The sequence below is a fragment of the Pogoniulus pusillus genome, chromosome 8 (genome assembly GCF_015220805.1).
Source record: "Pogoniulus pusillus isolate bPogPus1 chromosome 8, bPogPus1.pri, whole genome shotgun sequence".
NCBI lineage: Eukaryota > Metazoa > Chordata > Aves > Piciformes > Lybiidae > Pogoniulus > Pogoniulus pusillus.
Genome location: NC_087271.1, coordinates 41350975 through 41374175, shown reverse-complemented (window position 1 = coordinate 41374175; position 23201 = coordinate 41350975). Strand labels below are relative to the sequence as shown.

The window sequence follows — 23201 nt, the reverse complement described above, 5'->3', positions numbered from 1 at the left end:
GGATAGTTTCTTGTGTTCCAACATCAGTAGGTCATCTTTTGGCACATCTGAGGTGGAGAGGGCACAAATTCCAGGGAAGCCACATGCAGAATATTTCCCTGGAACTGGGCATGGGAGGTAGAAAATGCTGCTTTTCTGACGGGAAAAGACCAGAGCTTTGGCTGCTTCTGTCACCTTTCCAGAGTGAAATCATTTGCCAGATGTCTGCTATCTACACTGATGCTGTTCTGGGCACAGAATGTCACCCATCATTAGAAAACGCTTGTTTTGTGACACATGATAGGGCTCAAACCACTGAGGATGAGTGCCTTGGCCTTATGCTAGGTCTGTGAGCAAGATCCCAGGTAACACCAGCTGTCCAAATCTGTGACTTGCCTTTGCTAAGTCTTCTCTTCCGCTGCTCATCATCTGCATGGGAAGCTTGTTTTTAGAGAAAGCCTTATGAACTGGTGACGACTTGCCACGGAGAGGCAGGAGAAAGGTTAGAAGCTCTTCAGGTGTAAAAGGGTGAATAATAGCTTCCTATCTGGCGGGAGATCAGGCTAAATTCTTGTCTCCATTTCTCTGAGTGGCAATAGTGTTGGTCATGAAAAGATTATCTTGTCAGCTGTAGACCTCCTAGACACTGTCGTGGAGGCTGACGTGCTTGCCTGGTTGACACGTGTAAGTTCACAGGCTGAGGATGAGCGTACCGAACTGCAAACCATGTCAAAACACTCCAAGTGATCAAATAGTGACAGCACTTTCAGTGAAGAACAGCAGATTCCCACTGCCTCGGGCCCTCTGAGCCGCTGCTTCAGAGAGGAGATCAGATTTCTCCTCTGATGACCCCGAGAACAGGAGGCTCATTCAGAGGGATGCTTGGTGGGTTGACTCACAGTCTCAGGGCAGAGTAAATTCGTGGCAGGAGGCAGGCAGACCCTGTGGCACAGAGGTGGGGAGCTAGAGGTGAACCCCAGCAGGCATTGCCCTAGGCTTCTTATCGACTTGGTGGCTTCAAGCTGGGTGAAGAGCTTATGACCTTTTTCTGACCAGTCTTATTTAGGACTCTCAGAAAGCACAAACAGGATTAGTGCTCTGGAGAGATGAGCTTTGGTATCTCATATCAGTGCTCTGACAGTGGCTGGCTCCCAGTAGCTCTATCTCTCCTTTTGTGGTGCAGAGACAACAATGTCTGGTCTGAAGAGGAGGGTCTGTGAAGGAAGAGATCCAGGGAGCCTCGGGCTTCTCAAGAGCATCTGTGAGCAAACAAGTCTGTGCTCAACACAGGCTCAAAATCATGTGTGAGCACAGAGGGCCCTGAGGCTGAATGGGGAGTGAGGAGGAGATGGGAGCAGTGAGCAACTTCACCCACTTGCTGAAGGAAGCAGGGACGGTATGGAAAATATAGGATGAGATCATGGAACCAGAGATGGAGCATAACGCCTGTGCCTTGGGTGGCTGATTGTGTTGTCCTGACAACCTTGAGCTGCTGTCCCAGGGTTGGAGAGTTTGGCTCTGCAGCCAATTGCATGTAGGTGTTTGGGAGTAACTGGAGAGTCCCTGAGGAGTTTGGGAAGAGAAGACTGGTGAAACTCTTCCAAAAGGATTAGCCTGCCAGAAGCTATAACTGACTGTTGGCTGCTCTGTCTCCTCCTGGAGTAGGTGGAGAAGTGAGGAAGGAGCGGTGACATCCCAGCACTGCCAGCAGAAGACCTGAGGGCTGGGGCACATCGAAGTCTCACCTCTCAGGGCAAAAGTGCCTCTGGAGGAGGCTTTTCAACAAAGGCTGAGGTGGAAGAGCTGCAGGCAGGGTGAGAAGCTCAGGCAGGATACGGTGGTTAGAGGACAGAGCAGCTCATCTGAAAAGGGGGATATTAGCTGCAGCTGTGACTGGGGTAGTTAGGGAAGAGGAGGTGGCCCCTTCACTGTTAAGACAAAAGGAACAGACGCACTACGGGTGATTAGGAAGCCTGAGGAGAGGCACCATGAACCATCTGAAAGCCTGTTTTGATCCTCAGATTTGAAGTATGAGAAATAAGAGAAGGTCCAGCAGCAGTTGTCTGAGTATGGTCAGGCTTCTGCAGCCGGTGGCAGAGGAGTCCAGCATAGCTGGTGGCTGAGCAGTAGCCTTCTCACAGCAAGCTGAGCTACCTGGGAGTGCGAGGTGGGGAAGGGACCCTGAATGCAGAGAAAAGTGTCAGTGAGTCATTGGCAAGGAGTTAGACTTTTGAAGACTCCCAAAGGCAGATGCTATCTTCAAGGGCGTTGCAATGTGTTGGGAGGCAGTGGAGGGACTCAGCTCATGGCATGCCCCAGAAATGGTTGTACAGACTGAGCTGCTTCACTTCTTCCCTGGGCTTTACAGCTCTCATCAATTAGAGGCTAATGGCTTCCTTTAGAAAGCTTTTAAGTGCAAACAAGCTTATTCAAGATGATGAAATTGCCTCCTAATTGATTACTCCCGCAGTTTAACAGCTGTTTCCCCGACTTGCTTATTTTTTTCCCCTTTACTGGAAATAGAAATCAGCTGTTGATGTGACCAGCTCACCGCCAGCCAGGAGCTCATGAGGAGCTAACAAATGTTTGCGGCAGTGCTGGCTTTTGTGAAGGGATTGACAGAAGCGCCTGGTGGGGAGCGTGTTGGCCAGGGCTGGAGGGAAGAGCTTCCCTGTGAAATATGAATAAGCAGAGGAGCTGTGGCATTTTCGGTCCTCCCCATGATGGCCTCAAATCTGTGGCATGCTGGGGGAGGAGGAAGAGTCTTGTTTCACCCCTCAGCCCTGGGCCACCCGAGCTTAGGTGCTGCCTGACCGCGTGCGCCCGGCCAGCCCCACGCGATAGCATCGGGAGGAGTACAGTAGGTGCTTTGTGGCTGGGGGGGATCTGGTTACTTGGGAGCACCTCTGCTCCTGGGGAAGATGATGACAAGGTGCTGGGGGGAAGCAGGGCTCAGTAAAAGATGACAATGCCAATTTGTGAATTTCTCTGGGATTGTTTCAAGGTGCTTCCTAAGGAAGAAGCTGGTAGGCTCCCTGCATGCTAAGCTTGCATAGTGGATTATCAGGTCCACATCTACTAGCTCTTGCTGGCAGCCTTCATGCTGTGTTGAGTTTGTTGTGCTATATCACAACCTCCTCCCCATCTCCCCAGGACACATAATCCATTTTTAGCTGCTATTACAGGTCCCACTCTGCATTTCCAGCAAGGCTGCTGGTGGCTCTTCCTTCTTTCCCACCTTGCTTTTCTACTCAGACAATGCTTGTGTGACTGCATGGCCTGTCATCAACTTGCTGAAAAGATGTTTGGGGCTACTGTCTGACTTCTGTTGACTAAGCTAAAAATATTTCTGTGGACCTTGCATAAAAATGTGTTGAAGTGACCTATAAGTCTGTCCCCTGCTTCTCTTCCACTGGATGGGGAGACTTCAGCAAGAGCACAGCCCTTGCTGGGCTTCAAGAATTGCTTTGGAGAGGACTGCTACCATGTCATGCCCACCGCTGAGGTGTGAGGGTGAGGCAGGAGTTGCACTGCCCACCAGCAGGATGCACAAAGGAGATCAGAGTCTCAGGGGCTACTACTGAATCCTTCTGGCCAACAAGTTTCTCTGCCTGAGGAACCCCATGAGTTTTCATCAGCTGAGGGGAGATCCATGAGTACCCTTGATGTGCTGGAATTGTGGAGGAGAAGCACTACTGCTGCTGGCTCATTCCTTCCCCCTGGGACACCTGGCAAAACAGGGCAGGGATAAGCTGTTATTGACCATCCTCTGACCTAGGTGGCTGGTGTCTTGGCAGGGTCATAAGAGAAAGTTTTTTACTCTTCTTTCTAGCTAAAGATCTCTCTCTCCTCCTCTCTTTTTGCAGCAAGCTCCAGTGAACACGAGGCTGAAAGAGTCTGGAGACTCTTACGGGGAGTTAACTGTGTGCAAACTTCTTTTTGTCTTGAGTCACTCTGATAACTTTGTTCCTGGTGGGTGTGATATGGTAACGGTGGTCCCGGTGGGGCTTTCTGTCACATGGAATGCTTCAGTGAGGGAGCAGGACCCTTAGCTGGAAGGCACAAGGCCTGGGAGGTCCATGGGAAATAGAGCAGTGAAATACAGAGGTGGTGATGAAACTTTGCCATCTGCTCCAGAGCAAACTGACTGCAGGGACTATTCAGACCGGTGCCAACACACACAAACTTGGTCCTGCAATGTGTTTGCAGTCCTGCTGCTGCAGGAATCCGCTGGACAAGCCATCTCGGCTGCTGGGCCGTAATAACACCTACAGTGTGTCTGGAAGCCTCCCCATCGTGTCAGAGAGCAGTGGGAATCTGTCCTTCAGTGCGGGGCAGGTGTCAGTCTTGCTCTGAGCCGTGCTTTTGGTGTGCTGTGGTATTCTGGTGGGGAGCCGCTGTGCCCCTCATGCAGCAGGCTGGCTGCCCTGGGAGACACCCTCTGAGCCGCTTTTCCCGGAAGGGTGCACCTGGTTGTCCTGTCTGTTAGCATCCGTGGATCGGAGGGCACAAAATGCCGCTCTCGGCACGCCATCTGTGTGAGGCAGCCTGGGCTGAGAGCTCTGTGACAAGCAGCCCATCCAAACGTCCCTCCTAACCGCGGCAACACGCGGACCTGGGCAAGCTCCCTCGCGGGCTGAGCGGATCCGCTTTCAGCCCTAATGGGTTTCCCAGGATTTGCAGATGTGAATTATTTGCATTCCTGACTCGAAGGTGAGCACAGGTGCATCGGATGGGCCCTGTGAGCATCCCTCTGGTTGTACTGTCCCCCACAGAGCCTCTATTGTGTCTTGCTGCCTGTGCCCAGCTGCCTGTGGGACGCCCCACTGGGTGCTCAGGGTGCTGCTGCCTGGGTGATGGGGCTTTCTAAAGGGGTCTCTGCTTTTTCTCCTTCAGGAGAGAGTCAAAGCCTGAGCTAGCCCTTGGGCTTTTGGTCAGAGGTCCAAGGAAAAGTGCCTTGGCTTTAAACCACTCTCCTTGCCTTTGCTCTGATGAAACTGCAGGACTACTTAACACGCTTCAGCTTCTTATAAAGTTTCTGTCAAGACGGATTAGCAGCAGGCTGACAGATTGCTATTACAGCTCCAGTGAACTTTTAATACCTGCCAGTAAGTTCTGCAAGGTCTTTAAATCCTCCCATGGATACTCGGGTTGGGGACCAAAGGCTGCTGCTGACGTGGCTGGAATTTGGGGTACCTGCGATTCTCTTTGAGCTTTCCATATTGAGAAATTACCTCTAGGGATTGCTGACATTATGTTCCCCAAGACCCCAGAACACCTTCCTCAATGCCAACTGTATTTGCTCTTCTCCATGGCGTAAGATGCTGCTGAGATAGGGCTCAGGGCTGGAGGTTCCTGAGAGAGCTTGGGCAGAAGAGCAACAGCAGCACATCTCTGCTCATGCCTGTCTGAGGGAGGGTAGCAGAACGCGAGCAGAAGATAGGGCGATTTGGGGAGTACTGCTGCCTGTGCAGCCTGGCGGCGGCTGGAGTCACAGCACCACTCAAGTGAGACAAACTGTCAGCTGCCTTTCAGACAGGCTTGGTTTGAGCTAGAGAAGTCATAGCCTGCCATCCAGACACGCCAGTACGGCTCAGTGGAGTAGGTGTGAGCTTTATTCCTTATACTGGAATTTGCATCTTTTTATTTGGATTTTGGTGCCACTTTTTCCTACTGTTTTCACCAAGACCGAAACAGCATCAGTGTAGAGGTGAGCCAAAGAATAGCTCCTGTCCGTGTGGTGAAGTGGCTGCTATGGGGAGGGGGTGGTGCAAGGCAGTGGGTGTGCTGATGTAGGTGACTGTATGGTAGTGTGACCCTAACAGCTTCTCCCCTGAGTCCCTGCTGGGCACCAGCACACCTCCCACCTCTCTCCTCCCTCAGCTGTCCTGTTCAGCTTCTAAACCCCCAGTTTCTGGAAGGAAGGTGCTTCCTACACTGCATAGCTTCCAATTGGGGGGAAAAAAGCTTGTAACTGCCTTTGCCAAATGCCCAAACTAAAACACTGTAAGTCCAGTGCTTAACTGAGGGCATGGGAGATTTTTGCATGCCTAGGACAAGAACTGGAAATGGCTTCTGACCAGGGTCTTTGTGATGGCCTGTGAACACGTTCTGCTCTTTGGGCTTCGCTCGCTGAGACGCACGTTCTCCCAGCAGGCAACTTGCACCCAGAGTCTTATTGGCCTCTGGAAATGCCATCTTTCTCTTGTGCAGAGTTGGATTACTTGGTATAGCTTGGCAGAGATACAGTTGTTCAATAAGAGGCTGCAGCTGAGCAAGATGTCTCATCTTGGTATGACCAACGCATCGTAGCTGGTATTTTGGCCTCCTGCCTGCAGGATGTGCCTCAAGGTACCCAGCAAGTGTGCAGGTGGATGCTGCATAGCCTGCTGCTGTATGCCCAGGTGGTGTTTGGTGTGGTTCAGATTGGGGTTTAATGCTGTCCTAAAAATGCTAGCTAAACCTGGACCTCTGCATGGGGCTGCAGGTGTGGCTGGCAGGATCTAGGACAAATGTAGCAAATGGATGCAGATATGGGAGGGAGACTCTCTTCAGTGGAGGAGGATTTGGGGTGCTGGGGGATAGGCCCAGATTTTCTATTGCTGTAGAGAACATCTCAACATCATTAAGATGGAATGAGAGGGACAGACCTTGGTTTCCTAGTAGCTGTCCCAGCCCTGCCCTGCTTGAATTGGGTTAATGTGGGCAGCTGCTCTTTAAGCATCTTTGATATTCTGTTTTTTTGCACAGCACAGTGCTGTTTGGAAAGCTGGGCTGGTATTCCTCCAATGGCAAAGTCCAAGCCCAGAAGAGAGAAAGGGGCGAGTGAGCATGAGAAGGAGGCCTTTGAAGTGAGCTGCCCAAATGAAACGTGTGACATCAGAGAGATGGCAGATAGCTGGCAGAACAAGGCTGCCTTTGAGCCCACCTTGGGCCCAGCCAGTGCACACTTTACACCCCACCTCCCGAAGGTGGAGATGAAAGATGCCCCAGGCAGCCTGCCTGACCCCATTGCCTCTGCTATCTCCACTTGATTGCACAGTGTTTTGCTCCAAACAATTCTTCACTGTCTGGGCGGCACAGGTGAATCTCCCGGCTTGGCTGGCGAGCGCGAATGCCGCGCATAGCAGGGCTGCTTTTTGAGGTTGCTCACCTGCTTCTGGGGTGGTTTTCTTGGGACAAGCTTTGTTCAACAGCAGGGCATGCTGGATGGGTGGAGGGGAAAGGATGGGGCAGGACTGGGGAGACAGAAATCTTGGGACTGGGGATAGAAAGGCAGGGAGCATCCTTAGAGATGGATGCATGGGGCCAGGAGGAGTCAGGAGTGTTCCTGGCTAGCAGATTGGTAAGCCCAGTAGCTTGTGTTGAATCTTCCAAGGAAGGATCCAGGCAGGATTGGAAAATTATTTGCTTCTCCACTTGCTACTGAATTCAATTTTCTTGTGTCCAAACACCCTGATTTCCCCAGCTGGGAGGTTTTGCTTTCAGAAAACAAGTGTGTGAAGGGAGGACATCTGCATGCATGTCTGTACCAAGGAGAAATTGCGTCTGTGAGGAGCTGTTATGCCTCAGAAGAGACATACCATGGATTCATATCAAAAATGGCTGTAAGGCACACACACAAAGGCTGAGGGCAGTGGGACTTGGAGAAAATGGAATTGGGAAAAGACATGGTAGTGGGTCATGTGTTTGGGACTGGGACTCTCCTAATAAGTCTTCATGCTGGAGTCATGGAAAGAAGGGGTGGAGAAATACAGGTCACAAAGACTGTGTGGGAAGGGTGCATCAGCCATCAGAGTTACCCTCAGATGGGCTGAGGTTGTAAACTGTGTGGACCTCTGTTGTTCCTCTGTCCTTAGTGTCTCCGAAGCTGGAACACACTTACCTGACCATGAAATCAGTCTTTATAGGATGTTTTAACAGTGTTTTACATTTGCCACCCTCTTACTGATTCTCACAGGTCTGTGGAGTTCTCTGCCTAGAGAAAAATTGCTCCAGATCTCAAGCTGGCATCTCCAACCCATAAGCCAGAAGACAACCGGTGTTGTCAGTATCAAGGCTAGAAGAGGCACCTCCTGACTTGTTTGTTTCAGAGCATCATCCAGCAGTGTAAAGGCCAGGTGGGACCTGTCTCCCATGCATCCACTAACTGATTGTTCATGACTGAGACTCTCTTGGGACCTGTGTTCTTTCAGTTGGAAGGTATGGTAAAGGTAGGCAGGTATCCTGTTAGCAAGGGTTGATGATGCAGTGTAAGGGCTGCTACAGCAGGAATAAAGGATAGGGTTAGCCACTATCAGTACCTGTTCAGATGAAGAGGGAAAGAACTAAGTGCTAGAGCCAGTCTTCAGAAGATCAATAGCAAATGGAACTCTATCTTTACATGTGCTCTGTAAATGGACAGGCTCAGGGAAGTTGACAGAGTACAAGAGACGTGTCCACATAACCTTGGCACTGGATCCTTCCTTAGCAAATGCAATCAGAGGCAACTCCCAGATTTGTGAGTGGGGCAGACTTCAAAACTCCAAGGGCATTTAAACAGTTGAGCTCCCATATGATCATCTGAACACCCTTTTGACCTTTACTTCAGAGTCAAGCTTTCCCTTGTGCTCACAGTGACTTGTAAAGACTGAATGCCCCCAAATCAATGTTACTAGTGGGAACATGGAAATGAATTGTGTCAATCTATCACTCATCTTGCCCTATTACATTCAGTGATTAGAACTTGGCCTCAAATACACGAGCAAAGTGTCTCCTGTGACAAGCAAGTGCTGCATAGGAGATGGCAGTGCATGACTTTAAAAGTGGTCAAAAGCGGAGAACAAAAGAAAAGTTTGGGCCCAAGACTGGTTTTCTTTGCTTAGGTCTAGTCACAGCTCAGCATGACGTCTAGGAAACAAAAGATTGAGTATGAAAGAGTAAGTTTGCAGAAGTCTGAGTTGCAAAGGAAGCAGAGCCTTTGGGACACATTCCCTTACTGTCTCTGCTGAGGGGCAACCAGTACCTTGCAGAAATCCTGCAGAAAGGGCTTGCGAAATGGTGAAGTTAAAAAGTAGAATAGCAGAAAACCAGCACAGAGAGAAGTGCATTGAGAGGGTCCATATTCTGCTGTGAACTGCTCTGAGCATCAGGTCCATGGGTCATGTGCAAGTAGACCCTCGGGCCAAGGCAGATGAGTAGCAGGACTGAATGCAGTGACCTCTGTGAAACTGTTTAGGGCCAGGCTGTTTGAAGGTGTGAATGACATCACACTTCTACATCTCTCTCTCCCATACCACCCTACTCAAACCTGGCCTCCAGGCCTCAAGGAACAATTGGTGTTGATGATGACCTTTCTGCTTCATCTTCATACACAGCTTGGAGGATGGCTGAAAAGATCCAGTTGTAGTCATGGCTGTGAAACACAGCTGGGGTTCCTGATGGTTAGAGGGTACATATGATTGAACTAACCTGGAGAGAGCCTGTCTGGGTAGCAACAAACAGGTAAGGCAGCACAGAGGTCAGATTTGGACTCAAATAACTCCATCTGGGCCTGGCACAGTGACATGCTGTGGGCCTGGAGAGGTCCTCTACCCTGTGCTAACTCTCCACAAGCAGGGAGTCACCTTCCCACTGCAGACCCACTGAGCATGACTGGATTTGTTCAGCAGCAATGGGGGTTCATCTGTCCTCACCCAATGGCAATCAGAAGGCTACAGCTTGAGGCAGCAGGTCAGCTTGGAAACTTGCTGCTATCCCCAACACAAGGCTCCTTGCTCTAGAGTTTCTCAAACTATTGCTGGTGGGAGGAGGGAACTGCTGTCCTGTGGCAGCATCCCCAGGTGCTCCCTGTTTCCCTCTGGAGCAGCCTGAATCCGCAAGCTAAGGCGGCGTTTGGGACGGGGAGGGAGCTGGCTATTCAGGCCTGTGGGATCTGTGCTGGTTAGGCTGGGCTATCTAACCACCAGGTACAAAACCTCGTGCAAACAGACATCTAGGCAGGTCCCTGAGCCTGGTGGCACAGTCACGCTGTACCTTAGTTTTCTGGCTGTCACTTGTTCAAGGGACAAGTTGGCAAATCAGCTGGGACAAGATCTCAAGGTGCATAAACTGTGCATGCCTCGAAGGTGCTGAACACCTTTGTGACTTCACACCTGAGCTGCCCTCCTCCGCGGAATGGGGAGAAGAGTGTTTTCCTCCGGGTCCTGCTCCTCTGCACTAGGGCTGCCCATCAGAGGGCAGAAACACTGACCACTGCAGTTGAGCCTTTCGAAGGTTATGGTGCTAAGACCAAACATATCTCTGCTTTTCTGCTTCACCAACATCTGTCTTCACCAGAAGGTTTGCCAGGATCTCTGCCCAGGCATGGAGCTCAGCACTTACCTGTGGCTAGTGAGAAGGGGATGAAGGGCCCAGATGAGGAGCTATTATGCCAAAAAATGAGTGAATTTTGGATTCAGGAATTTGAAAGGGAGCCTAAACCAGGCTCTGAGGGCCTCCTGCTGCATGCCCTGATGCAAGACAGGCCAGACTCTGTGCTTGCCTAGCCTGCGCTGAGTAGCCTCCAGTAACCAAGACTGTGAAGCTCCTCTGGAGATGCCTTTCAAGAGCTTCCTCCAGCTTTTTTTCTGTGCTTCCTTCCTCCTTGTAGCAAGACAATGAAGCAGAAAACTAAAGGGGAGGATGAACTGCAGAGCAGGGCGGGTCCTGTCCTGTGCTCATCCCCTGTGGCTGGGGGGATATCCACACATACAATTCTGCTTCTTTAACAGAACTCAGCTCTGGGTACAACCAGCGGTTTGCAGCACTGGTGAAGAACTTGGTGCTGAGCCACCCCACAGCCCCGGGCTTTGCCATGCTCCCCATCCCCAGGAGAACAGGACTGTGGCTATCTCTCCCCACAGGACCTCCACCTTGGAGGTGGCTGCAGCTGCTTGGTATCCGCATGTCCCTTTCCTCCCTCTCCTTCATTAAGGCACCAAACTCTTCCCAATAACAAGGGGGCTTCTGTTCGACAAAGCCTGCCAATTAGTCATTCTGGCTGGGTATAAACGTGGCACTTGAGCAGCTGAGGGGACGGCGGGCAGTCCTGCCCCTTCTCGCGGCGTTGCCAAGCTTGCCATTAACACAATGTGACAACTAATCTCTCTATAGCATCTGACTGAGCAATTTTAATTAATAGCTCTGTACGCTTGCATGCTCCCCCACCCCCTCTGCTTCGCACAGGTACTGCATGCCTTCAAAGCTCCTTCCCCTCTGCTGCAGCCTGAGTGCACAAAAGGAGGAAAACAGCCTGTGTTTTGCCCCAGTTAGCATGGAAATGCTGCTCGGTTTGGGGTTCTGGTCCTTGGGCTGAGGCAAGGCTTGCTGCCCACCCCGTTCCCCCTCCCTTCTGTGGGGCTGAGGACTTCAATAAACACGGTTGCTCTGGGGCGGAGGTGTTTTCTCAGCTCTGTTGGCGATTGGGACATTCCTGTGGTGCCCTGTGAGAGGCAAGGAGCTGGCAGGACTGTGCTGGCTTCACAGACTGGATGTGGGGGAAATGGAGGGAACTAAAGGGGTATTTCTGCTACTCCTCCAAAAAAAGCCTCCCTGGCTTTATCCAAGTGCCTATAGCATCAGAAAAAAATTAATGCCATTTCCATGTCCAGGTTGTCCCCTGATGTGAAGAGCCACAGCCTGGCAGATGGCTGCTGTTGAGGCTGCTGCAGTTTCGGTGCGGAGGTGTCTCAGTTTGCTTTTGGACAACGGAAAAGGCTCATCCATGGTGAGCTCGGATGCTGTTTTAGGCAACCATTAGCTTGAGAATGTCTGTTTTGGGCCAGACCACGACAGTCAGTGCTGTAGCCACCACTGTGGTTATGGCCAGAGCTGGGCCAGCCCGAGCATGGCCAGGAGGGACGCGGGAGCCTGGAGAATCTATGCTGGGCTGTGCAGGTTGCTGCCATGGGAGGAGCACACAAATTTGCTGTGGAAAGGGGGAAATCATTACAGTTAGAAAGAGAAATGGACCTTTCTGGTAAGGAGTGGCAGAAGAAGCTGGACACAGGAAGAGGTGGGAAAGCTGGTGCAAGGGTGTGGAGGAGACCCCTCCATCCTCCTTTCAACACCTTAATTTGATATTTTGGTACTTCTTATCCAGGTGGTATTGAGTAGCCAAGACCAAAGATGGTACCGGGGTGACTGAACATGATAAAATTGTTCAGACTTTGGGCACTTACCTGAAAGGAATACATCTTGGAGAAATATGTCTCTTCTCATGGTAATATGGCTCAACAATCACTCTGCTGCAGGTCCCTCCTGCCTAGGGGCTCCTCAGAGCTCTTTCTTCAGACCACCAGAGCAAGTCCTCAAGGGCACCATGGCACACTTGGGCTTGAGCAGAACATCCACACTTTCTTCAGGTTCATGCTCTTGTGGTACATGGATATGTGCACTGTCACCTTGGCAGGACAACTGTGGCATCAGGAGCCCATAGCCTTGAAGAATGACCATGCAGGAAAAGGAGAGCAGAAACCACCACAACTGGAAATGGTCCTTCCAGGTCACAACTGAGGGAAGCCCTTTCTCTCAAGATACGGCTGTGCTGGTGGATAACACAGCAGTCTGGGAATACCCATCCACTGTGGAAACATTGCTCATTATGGACAAATACAGAGGTTTGTACTTGGCTTTGTTCTGGTGGGGAGCATAGGCTTGTGTCCCCAGGAGATATATCTATCACTCTGGAAAGAATTGAGGCATGTGGGACATTGCAGTGGTGTGTAGAAGCCCCTTTTCTGGAGATGGGATCTAGGAGGAAATGACCAACCAATCTCATACCCCTTTCCTTCTGTTTGTGACATCCTATCTGGCTTGGTCCTTGCTGGTGACTTGGGCTCAGGCTCATATTTTTCTTGGTCCCTCTCCTGCCTTTGGGGCTGGCCGCTGTTGCTGGAGGATGTCTCTTGTCTTCCTCTGGCAGGAACACATTCTGCATGTGGTATGGCTTTGGATTGCCAGAGAGCACCCTTGGTCCTTAAAGTGATGGTGTGCTTAACACCCTGTGCACCCAAAGCACAGACCTGAGCTGCCCAGGCATGGGATGTACCCTCATTCTAGGGTGTGGGCCTGGCTGCTTTAGGCTGAGTAAAGCTAGACGTCTGGTTGCTTCAAGCATCTTGGTCCTGCAAGGACCACTGAGGCTGTGGCACTGCAGATCTCAGAGAGCTTTCTTGCTTCCAGCTTGCCCTCCCAGTGGAGAGATAGCACACCAGGACACAGAGGGGTCACTTTGGCCAGACAGCTGGTGAATGTATCCACCCATCTGCAACCTGGGAAGCATGATGTGCACCAGCCATGCCCTGACCCAGTCCTGAGAAGAGCATCTCTGCCCTGCAGTGCAGACCAGGGGGATGCACGGGGAAGCAGTGCAGAAGCCAGTGCTCCCCGGCACGTTGGTGGCAGGCGGACATGGAACCTGCCCCATCTGCCCACGCGGCAGCACGGCAGGGAGCTAATGAGAAGCAAGGTGAGAGGCAGGAGACAGGCTGACAACTTACTGGCAGAAGGACGGCATCTGCCCCCCTCCCCTTCCCCAGCATCTCCAGCCTCATAATGAGGTTATTACTGGCCTGCTGCTTGATGGCCAGCACCAGCATCCCTCACCTCTTCATCCTCCCAATTCCCACTTGTGGCTAGGGGAGGGCTGAGCCAGGCTTCACTCTGTCCTCACACTCGGGTTGGCCCCTCCTAGGAAGGAGGAATGGTTTTGACCTTGTTTGCAGAGGAGCTGGTGCTCCCGTGCTTGCTGCCTGTCCATCCCCTTTATTATCTCTTGAACGCTTCTGGCCTGTTGCAGTCTGGTTTGACAGGGGGAGAAGTCTCAAAGATAATTAAGTTCCTACAAGTTCTGTGAAAATAGGCAGGCAGAAGAGGGGAATGCACTAAGGGCTTCTGGGGAGGAGTGGGCTCCTGACGGGGAGGCTGAGCCTTGGAACGGCAGCTGCCATGCTCATGGAGCTCATGGAAAGCCCCTTCTGAGACCTGGCTTGGAAAACTGAGGAAGCTTGCTTAACGAGGTGTTTTCTCTCTTTGGGTCTGCCAGAGGAAGGGTAGGATTTCACAGGATATGCCCAGGAGTGCTGAGATCCCAGTGCACCCCACATAGCAACTTGCTTGGGGATAACAAAGGCAGGACTTGCCTCATAAGCTCCTTACAAGCTTCTTAAGAAGCCCTGCCTGTGCTGGTTACCTGCACAGCCCGGGGTGTACCAGCTGCCCTGCCCCTCTGCCTGCAGGGCTCCACCTGAAAGGCTCCAAACGTTTTTCATCATCCCACCCCACCTAAAAGCAGCTGCCAAGAGCTTTACTGAGCCCATGGCCCCCAGCAAGCTACTAATGTTTGTATTAATCACTAATGCAGGATGAGAAAACAGCGCCCCACCAAACTCCTCCACATCCAAAGGTTTGCAGAACGAGGTGTGGAATGACATCTGCCTGCCTTTGCTTCCTCAGTGCCTGAGGACTCGCTGGGAAGGACGCCACTCGCTGATCCTGACACCACAGCTGTCTACGGGGACCCAATTCCAGCGACCCACGCTGCACCGTGGCAGGAGCTGCCCGCGGTCGGGGTGCCGGGCAGGGGTTTTGCCTCTCGGAGCAGCTGGTGCGGATGTCGCAGCCAATTACGTCGGGGAAGGAGGTGAGCGGGAAAGCAGCGACACCTCGCTGGCGGAGCCCTGCTGTCGGGGGGCAGACGTGGAGGCCGACACATGTTCAGCGCCGCCGCACCGCTAATTAATCACCTCCGCCACGGGGCCGTGGCAGCACCCCTGCCCCATGCCCTGGGTGCGGTGGCCCTGCCAGGGTGGCAGTGGGTGCTTGTGCCCGTACTGCCCCTTTGCGCCGTATTGTCCCTTCCTTGGGTTGGTGGGAGATGGGTCACCACACCGGCAAATGTTAATGCTGCCAGGGTTTGGCTGCTGCCAGGAGGAGGTGCGAAAGGCAGAGTGCTTTGTTCTCGCCCTTTGCAAGGACCCCACTTTCCTAGAAACCATAGATTTGTAGAGTGCTTTGGGTTGGAAGGGACCTTAAAGATCTTGTTCCAGCCCTCCTGCCACAGGCAGGGACACCTCCCACTAGACCAGGCTGCTCAAAGACTCATCTGGCCTGCTCTTAAACCTCAGTGTGATCCCTCCCTAGCATTGCTCTGGCCTGGGCACCCAGAGACCCAGGCACCTCCCCTGCACCCTGGGGACAAGGCTGTGCTTGCAGCTGCACGACATTTGGGCAGACAGGATTCCTTTCTCCCTGGGAAGGCATACAACTTCCACAGAATACAGACAGCAGGCCCTTTTTTTACAGGAAAATGTTGACCAAAAAGGCGGTTTGGGGATGTTTCCTTCTTTGCCCCAGCATGCATAGCAAGAGCCAGGCATTGCAGCTCCAGTTCCACTCACCAAAGAGGCATAGGAGCAGCAAGCACCCCAACCCCCTGGCCCTCCCTCCTCCCCACTTTTCCCTAATTTTCCTGCTAACCAGTTGAAAAAGCAATCCCATGAGTGTCACACTGAAACCTGATTTTTTTCTGCTGGGAATGCCTCACAAAAATTCCCAACAGATGCTCCTGTCTGGAAGGACACTCACAGAGAGGAGGCCACACCACCCTCTCTCTGCCTGCCCAGACGTCTCTGGGCTCCCGTGGTGCACAGTGGTGCAGGAGAGAAGGGAAGCAGCCCCCTGCTACCTGTTTGCTCCAGGCAATTGGAATTGCAGCAAGCACCTACTTTGGGTGACCTGCTTTGTGGCGACCTGGAAGATGAAGATGCAGCAGTCATCTTTGGAAACGCTCTGGAGACAAATCCCAATCCATCCCCAAAGCATTGCTTTGCATTGCACGGACGACCTCAGCCTGTCTTCAGGAGAAGTGGGACAGCAGCTGAAGGCTCCACAACTGCCTGGGGACCTCTCAGTGGGACTGCTTCAGCTTCTCTCCGTGGGCAGCAGCCTCCATCTCGTGGCCAAGTCTTGAACGACAGATGGGCTGCAGGGCAGGAGGTGCAGGGACTGGGGCCGCGTCCTTGCTTAAGGGTCTGTGGCAGGAGCCCCACCGACCCACAGTCCTTTTCTTCCTCGTTGCCCACTGCAAATTCATCTGGTGTCCCCCCGCCCAGATCTGTTTATTTGTTTTTATTGCTTTTGTTCTCCTCCATGCATGTCATATTTCGTCAGCCAAAAGCTTTTCAATAAGGTTACAAAGTCCTTTCTGTTGTTCCTCCCCCCACATCCAACTTTTATTTCCAGAGCTGAACTCAAAGCAATGGTGCAGCTGTGCTCCTCTGCCTGCTGCGTGGTCCCCCGGCAGCAACAAGAGGAGAGCAGGTACCTCCCCCAGCCTGAAGCAACATCTCCCTGAGTGGTGGTCCCTGTTGCCTTGAGCTCTGCTGGCCTTTGCCAGCAAAGAACAGGCATATGTCAGGGAAGGATCAGCCAGCCACGTTCAACAGCCAGGTCTCCTGCAACTTTTGATCACCCTCTCAATGCCATGATGAGCAGGGTGTGGTAAATTCACCCTGGTTAGCTCAGGGAGAGGCAGGCCTGCGTGCCTCGGTTTCCCTCTTTCACATGATCTTGCCCTGCCTTTGCTTCTCCCCCAGCCTGCCCCTATTCCAATCCCTGTAGTTAACACAGGAACTGGCTCTGCCTTACAGCACCCAGCAAGTGTTTCACCGAGAACCCTCAGCTCACTTGAATGAGCTCCCTAGACTTCTTCTGTTTGTGTTTAAGCAGTGGGACAGCCTTCCGAGGACAGCAGTGATGACATGGACACCTGTACTGTGTGACTCTCTTGGGGCTGATGTGTGCTCACTTTGGAGTCCTGCCAGTCTCAGTGGCTGAGTGGCTTTCAGGAGAGATCACACCAAGGAGGAGTGTCCCTCCAACCACTCTTACAGGGGAAGAAGATGGTAATGCTACCCATTTCCTAGCCCAATTCTCCCCTGATTTTGTACAGATTGACTCCAGATCTGGCAAGCCTGGCTACACAGAGGACATTCCCTCAACCCTCAGGGTGTCCACAGACAGAGGAGCCTGTGCTAACCTCAGTACTCACCTTCTGCTCTCCCACTTCTTTTAGGGTGCACTTGGTGCAGAAAACCAGGAAAGGTGACCGAAGTTTTGTGGTGCTCTCACGGAGAAGCAGCAGCTCCCGGTCCTCAGTTTCCCCCATCTGTTATCAGGTACCTGCGTCTGCCAGGGTGCTTCCAGCGTGTCATGTCATTACACAACTCCCAAGCACAGCTCATCGCTTTACTCGCTGTCATCTGGCGATAGCATTTGGCTGAGAAGTCCCTTTTGCACAGATCAAGGACAAAGTTTGACAAAAACCCAAAGAGACAAACGGCAGTGAAAAGCGAAGCCTGACGACCAGGGCCGGGCGACTCTGCCACCCATCAATTAAAACCACAATATCCTGGGGCTTGGGAATTAACCCTCCCGCAGCCGGTGAGGACCACAGGGCGACTTGCCATGGGCTAAGCACCACGTTGCAATGGGAACTCTCTTGCACATGTCCTTCTGGTTCATGCCCTCCCCCAGAGTGGAAGTGCCACTACCTATGCCCCCAGACCACTGCAGGGCTGTGCAATGCCTGTCCAGTAGAGCCTGCCTCCTGTAGCTCCTCTCTCCACACCTCCCCGGGCAAGCATGCCAGCCAAAAGCATTTGCCTCCAACTGTTTTATTTTCTTGCTTCTCAAAAATTAAGACCTTATTTTCAGCATCGGGGCAGGACTTTTTCTCTGGTTCTGAAATTCCACAGGGAATTTTGAGAAAAATGGAAACATTTGCAATGTGCCCTGGGACAGAGAATTGGGTTGTAAGCAGCTTTCATCTGGCACAGCCTTCACTTCCTGCCCTGTGGGATAGAAGTCACATCAGAAGTGACAAAGACTCATAAATTCTGCAGCACAATTTAGTCCTTTCTGGAAAAAAATCTGGTTGTTCCCTGAAGCAGGGCTGAGCGCTGGGTGTGATGTGGGGTAAAGAAAGTTTCTGCAAATGTCTGTCTCTTAATTAATATTAATACCTCTCCAGTTTTTTATCTCTGCTTTAAATAAAAGGAATCCAGCCATGGCAGCGTTCCCACCACATTAAGAAACTCATGAAAGTGAAGTGATGGATGCTTTGGAAGATGGCTCTCATTAATGTCTAATCCTTCCCATCAGCCCCACTTGTCCCTGACACTTAGAGCTTGTTAACCATTTTTTTGCAACTGTTTTCAGAGACTTCTGAAAGAGGGAGGAGATGGCAAGGCTCCCTCCCCTTGCATTCGGGTGCCAGCACAAAGAGGAGCAAGAAAAAGTGGGTTCTGGTTTGGGCACAACTAGCTGCCTTGCTCTCCATCGCCCTGTTCCAGGTTTGTTTGGAGAGGTCTCTCCCAGGCAGTGCGGCCAGAGCTTGTCTGAGGTAACAAAAAACGTGTCTGTTTCTTTCTGGGCCACAGGCATGATTTTAAACAGCAGTTGTTTCTGGGTGCAGGACCAGGTGGTGTTGAAGGGCTGAGGAGTTGGCCCTACTCTGACTGTAGCTGTTGCCTCCTCTTGCTGCTTTGCTGTTATTAAGGGTGGTCAGCTGGGGACCTTTCAGAAAGTGCCAGCTCCTGGGTTAATGTGAATACGTAGATTGTTCTTTCTTTTTTGAAATGAAAGCACTTCAGCTCATGTGGAAATGAGGTTTGGGCTGTGAGGGAGCAGTACATGCTTTGGGTCTCCGTGCAGTTGCACCTAGGAAATCCCACAAATTAGTCTCTGCCCTGGGCCCCTGAAACCCTTTGCTTCAAAGGAAATCCTGTTGTGTCCATCTCTGATGCCTGAGACAGCTCTTCGCAGCCATGCACCTTTGCAGCAAGAGTGTGCCTATTGCAGCAGTGATGGTGACAGCTCCTCTGCTGAACACCTGCTTTCCTCGTTTGCTTCCAGGCTGCAGTGCTCACTGAGAATGTGTCTCAGTGGCTGCTGATGGCACAGCGTACTCAAGCAGAAAGCTGCCCAGCCTTGCTGAGTGGCCTTACAGGGAGCTGACAGGGTCTTGCCAGATCTCAAAGCACCATGCCACGTACCTGAAACGTGGGCCCCTGATCCCAGCTTATGCTCTTGCAAAAATCCCTGGCCACTCTGCTGAGGGGATGCTTGAGGTGCTGAGACTATCTGGAGCAGCTTGAGGTCTTATGATGGAGCTTCTGCACCTAACCCAATTGTTCAGGATGAGCAGATCCTGGCCTTTCTGCAAGAGAAAGGCCACTCAACATCAGGATTAAGTGCTAGACTTAGTCGTATACATCTCTGTTTGGGCTGAGAGTGACGGGTTGAAGAATTTCTCACAGCTAAGTACTACAATAAGAATTCCCAGTAGGTGGATGCAAAAACCCTTTGAAGTAAATCAAACCCTTGAGGTGAAAGTGGAGCAGCCGAGGGCAGCTGCTTCTGTCTGCTTTCCACTAGAGGTAGCTGGAGCCACGCACAAGCCGCCTAGCAGCCCTGGGATTTCCAGACTCCCAGCCCTAAACCAGCATCGATGGAAGTGATTAGCCTGTCATTAAAGGCAAGGAGCTGCAGCAACCCTGCCCTGCGTGGCTCCTTTTCCCTGCCTACATCCCCAAATACCCGCTTTCCTGCATCCCTACATACCTGCATCTCTGCACCCTTTTATCCTCACACCTCTACAATTCCTCACCCCCTCATTCTTGCCACCCTTGTATCCTCTAATGCCTTCATGCTCTCATCCCTGCACCCCTGCCTCCCTATACCACTGCATCCCCTCATCCCTGCACCCCTGCATCCCTACGTCCTCACACCATGAGTGCTGTGGCAGCCAAGGCTGCATCAGCACTTTCTTGGTGCAAACCCTGTAAATTGGGGACTTTATTAACAAAGCAGAGGAAAAAATCCCCCTTTTGCTGCTGGAATTCCTCACACAACTTCTCAGCCTTGGGGACAGATGTCTGATATTGGAGGAGAGTGCCTTTAGCTGTTTGTTCTGCAGAGGAGGAAGGAATGGGCTGGAAGTTTGGGGGATTTAAGGCATTTTTTCCTGTTTCACCACTACCACCACCACCACCTTTGTCCTTCTAGCAGAAGATGTGCATTGCCAGTTGGCTGAGAAATAACCACCTGGGTGACAGCGTGAGGGAGCGAGGCACTTGGCTCTGGCCACAGGGCCCCCTCTGGATGAAGGGTTCCCAGAGTGCATTGTCTTTTTTTGGTTTGGGGAGGGAAGGAATTTATCACATAGAGCAGCTACTACCGAGGAACTGCAATAACCTTGCAAAGAGATGAGGAAAAGAAGGTCAGGAGGAGTGAGGATTATCTGCCTTCCCCACTCCCAGGGGGATTTTAGCCCTGACTTTTTATAACAGCCAGGGAAGAGGCAGACTTCACACTTACCCAGAGGGAAAGGCCCTAATAGCATAAAGAATCAACTAGAAAAAAACCTTTTTATCTCACTTGCCATCCCCATGATGACTGCTGTGCCACGGATGGCAGCCCCCCACCCTGAGCCTGCCTTGGCTCATCTGAAGTTGGTTGAGGTCTTAGATCCTACACAAGATGCTCATGCCACCAGTCTGGCCGTGGTTTGCTGATCTTGGCGATGTGACTTCCTTGGACAAGGTCGCTGACACAGCTTTATGCGAGGTGGGGCTAAAGGCAGGGATTGCAGGGAGAACCCTTCTTTGTGGGCACCATGTTGGTCAGGCCTTGCATGGGCATAGCAAGTGTGTCTCAAAACAAGCAATGTCTCATGGAGCTGCAGGTATTGGGGAAGAATAAATTGGGGTTGCAAGGCTGGGGCTAGCTGCAGCTCCTCAGAGGTCTCTTGGGCCTTCACAGCAAGTTACATCGAGAAGGGCTCCTTGTCTTTACCTTGAGATTTGGGCTATGGCTGCAGGTCTTTAGCTGTGTCATCCCCTTCAGTTGGCTCTTCTGGACACCAAGTATCAGTCTCGTTTGGTCTGGCTAAAGCCAGCAGCTGCCTTGGTGCTTCCTTGGTCCATCAGACAGGAGGAGACTAACAAGTTGAGAGAAATGAACCTTTCTGGATGGTAGAGATGGCAGCTTCTTGTGATTTGGTCCAGTCCCTAAATCAGCAGTGGGAGACATTCTCAAAACCACCCTTGGCTTCTCCAGGTGGTTTGCAGAGGGCTGGCAGGCAGTGTTTGGGGCCGCAGTGGGAGGACAGGCAGACAGTGGTGAGCTTTGACAGATGAAGACTGTTAATATTGAACAGATCATTATGCTGGCCAAGGCTGGGAGTCCTTCCGCAGCGAGGTGTGCAGAGGGCATCAATATTAAGGCGAGTTACTAAATGTATCTCAGAGGTGAAGTGAAAGGCATTCTCGAGGTCCAAGGATGAGGTTTGGGACTCCAGACTGAGTCCATTTCTGAAGCCCCCATTACAGGAAAGATTTGGATGTGCTGGAGTGTGTCCATAGAAAGGCCAGGAAGATGATCAGTGGATTGGAGCAGCTCTCCTATGAGGACAGAGTTGGGGCTGCCTCAGCCTGGAGAAGAGGTGGCTCTGAGGAGACTTTATTGTGGCCTTCCAGTATCTGAAGGGGACCTACAGGACAGTTGGGGAGGGACTTTTTAGGGTGTCGGATAGAGTTAGGACTGGGGGGAATGGAGCAAAACTAGAAGTGGGTGGATTCAGACTGGTCATTAGGAAGAAGTTCTTCACCACGAGGGTGGTGAGACTCAGGCTGACCAGGGAGGTGGTGGAAGCCTCATTCCTGGAGGTCTTTAAGGCCAGGCTGCATGATACTCTGAGCAACCTGATCTGGTGTGAGATGTCCTTGCCCAGGGCAGGGGGTTTGGAGCTAAATGATCTTTGAAGTCCCTTCCAACCCTGACAATTCTGGGATTCTGTGACTCTGCCATGCCATGGTCAGCACTGAGAAGGTTTTTGCTGGAAGCACAGCAAAGAGAGCTGCTTTCCCTGGACCACTTGAATGTCTTTGCATTTGACAGTTAAAAGAGGAGACAGGCATGGCCACTCCGTGCTGCCAAGCTCAGCCTTTCCAAAATCAGGGGATCAGCTTAAAATGCTTTTTTAAAAAGCCTTCATTCTGTAAATTAATCAAACTAATTAAAATGAATCTTCCCACGGTTAGGCTTTCAGGGTGCTTGGCTTGCTTCTTCCACCAGACAGACAGAGGCTTTGTGGTGGTTGATTTCCAATGCAAGATATTCTCACCCAAGCCCTTGGTTCCCAAAGCTGGGGCTTTAAAATGCACTGTGGGTGCCACTGGGTAAAACTGAGGGACCTGGAAATTGTGCTGGGAGCTCCTAGCTCCCTAGCAAGAACTTTTTAATGTATATTTATAGAGGAATAGGAATAATTTCTCTCTATCAAAAATGAATGAAAGCTTGAAAAATCTCTCCTGGTTTATTTATTGGCTCCTCTATTAAAGCAGCCATGCATCTGTCGAGTGCGGGGGCTGGACTCTCTCTTACCTTTCCCAGGAGTCACAGAACACCTTTTTTTTTTTTTTTTTTTTTTTTTTTTTCAGGGGAAAAATAGTGCTGAGGTCTCACATGGGGAAAATGTGCTGGAGGACACCAAGGGCAGGAACTTGTCACCGCAGCAATCTGGCAGTGCCACCCTGACAGCCCATTCTCATCCTCACTGGTCAGCTGATGCTGAGGGTTTCCCCACTGCTCAACCAAAGCTACCAACTGTTGGTGAGTGCTGGTTGGGCTAAAGAAGGCAGAGATGGTCTGGGATTCCTAAGACACCACCAGACCTATCTGCAGCCATCTTCTCAGAGGGCTGATGGGCTGTTCCTAGCAGGTTTGGCTGCTTGTGCCCATGTTCCTGTGCTATGCCATGGAGGGCACACAGGCACACACCTACACACTGCCTTCTTGCTTTGCATTCAGACAAACTTGAAGCACCAGCTTCTAGTTCCTGCTAATCCAGCCCAGTGCAGGAGCTGTTTTTGCTGGAAGTGGCACACTTTGCTATTCAAACACCAGATGCCCCAAAATACGTGAATTCAAACCCCAGTACAGAATCTGCCTCCATTTTTAAACCCCTCCCTCTGAATTGCAAACTCACAACAGGAGAAGAAATTCTATGTGCTGTGCACGACAGCCTTCCTGTGCCAGACCCTGCCTAGGACTGTGCTTGGCACGGGAGCTGCCATGCAGCCAGAAAACTGGTGGTGACAAGGAGGGCACCCCTGGGACTCCCAACGTGGAACCCCTCA

At 51.6% G+C, this 23201-nt stretch overlaps 3 long non-coding RNA genes across 6 annotated transcripts; all 3 read left to right on the top strand.

Annotated features, from left to right (window-relative positions):
• The first annotated feature begins 1660 nt into the window (after positions 1-1660).
• Positions 1661-9461, top strand: LOC135177776 (uncharacterized). Of its 3 annotated transcripts, XR_010303155.1 has the most exons (4): positions 1661-2839; positions 3165-4692; positions 7940-8181; positions 9336-9461. It is a non-coding gene; the product is annotated as an uncharacterized LOC135177776 (long non-coding RNA). The 3 variants fall into 3 exon arrangements; XR_010303153.1 differs by having other exon boundaries at positions 7940-9461; XR_010303154.1 differs by having other exon boundaries at positions 1661-2843; positions 7940-9461.
• Positions 9462-10454: 993 nt separating this feature from the next.
• Positions 10455-14088, top strand: LOC135177775 (uncharacterized). Its single transcript, XR_010303152.1, has 3 exons — positions 10455-11725; positions 12101-12617; positions 13183-14088. It is a non-coding gene; the product is annotated as an uncharacterized LOC135177775 (long non-coding RNA).
• A 377-nt stretch (positions 14089-14465) lies between these two features.
• LOC135177777 (uncharacterized) lies at positions 14466-18301 on the top strand. Of its 2 annotated transcripts, XR_010303157.1 has the most exons (4): positions 14466-14641; positions 16726-16904; positions 17075-17177; positions 18220-18301. It is a non-coding gene; the product is annotated as an uncharacterized LOC135177777 (long non-coding RNA). The 2 variants fall into 2 exon arrangements; XR_010303156.1 differs by lacking the exon at positions 18220-18301 and having other exon boundaries at positions 17075-18127.
• The last annotated feature ends 4900 nt before the right edge of the window (positions 18302-23201 follow it).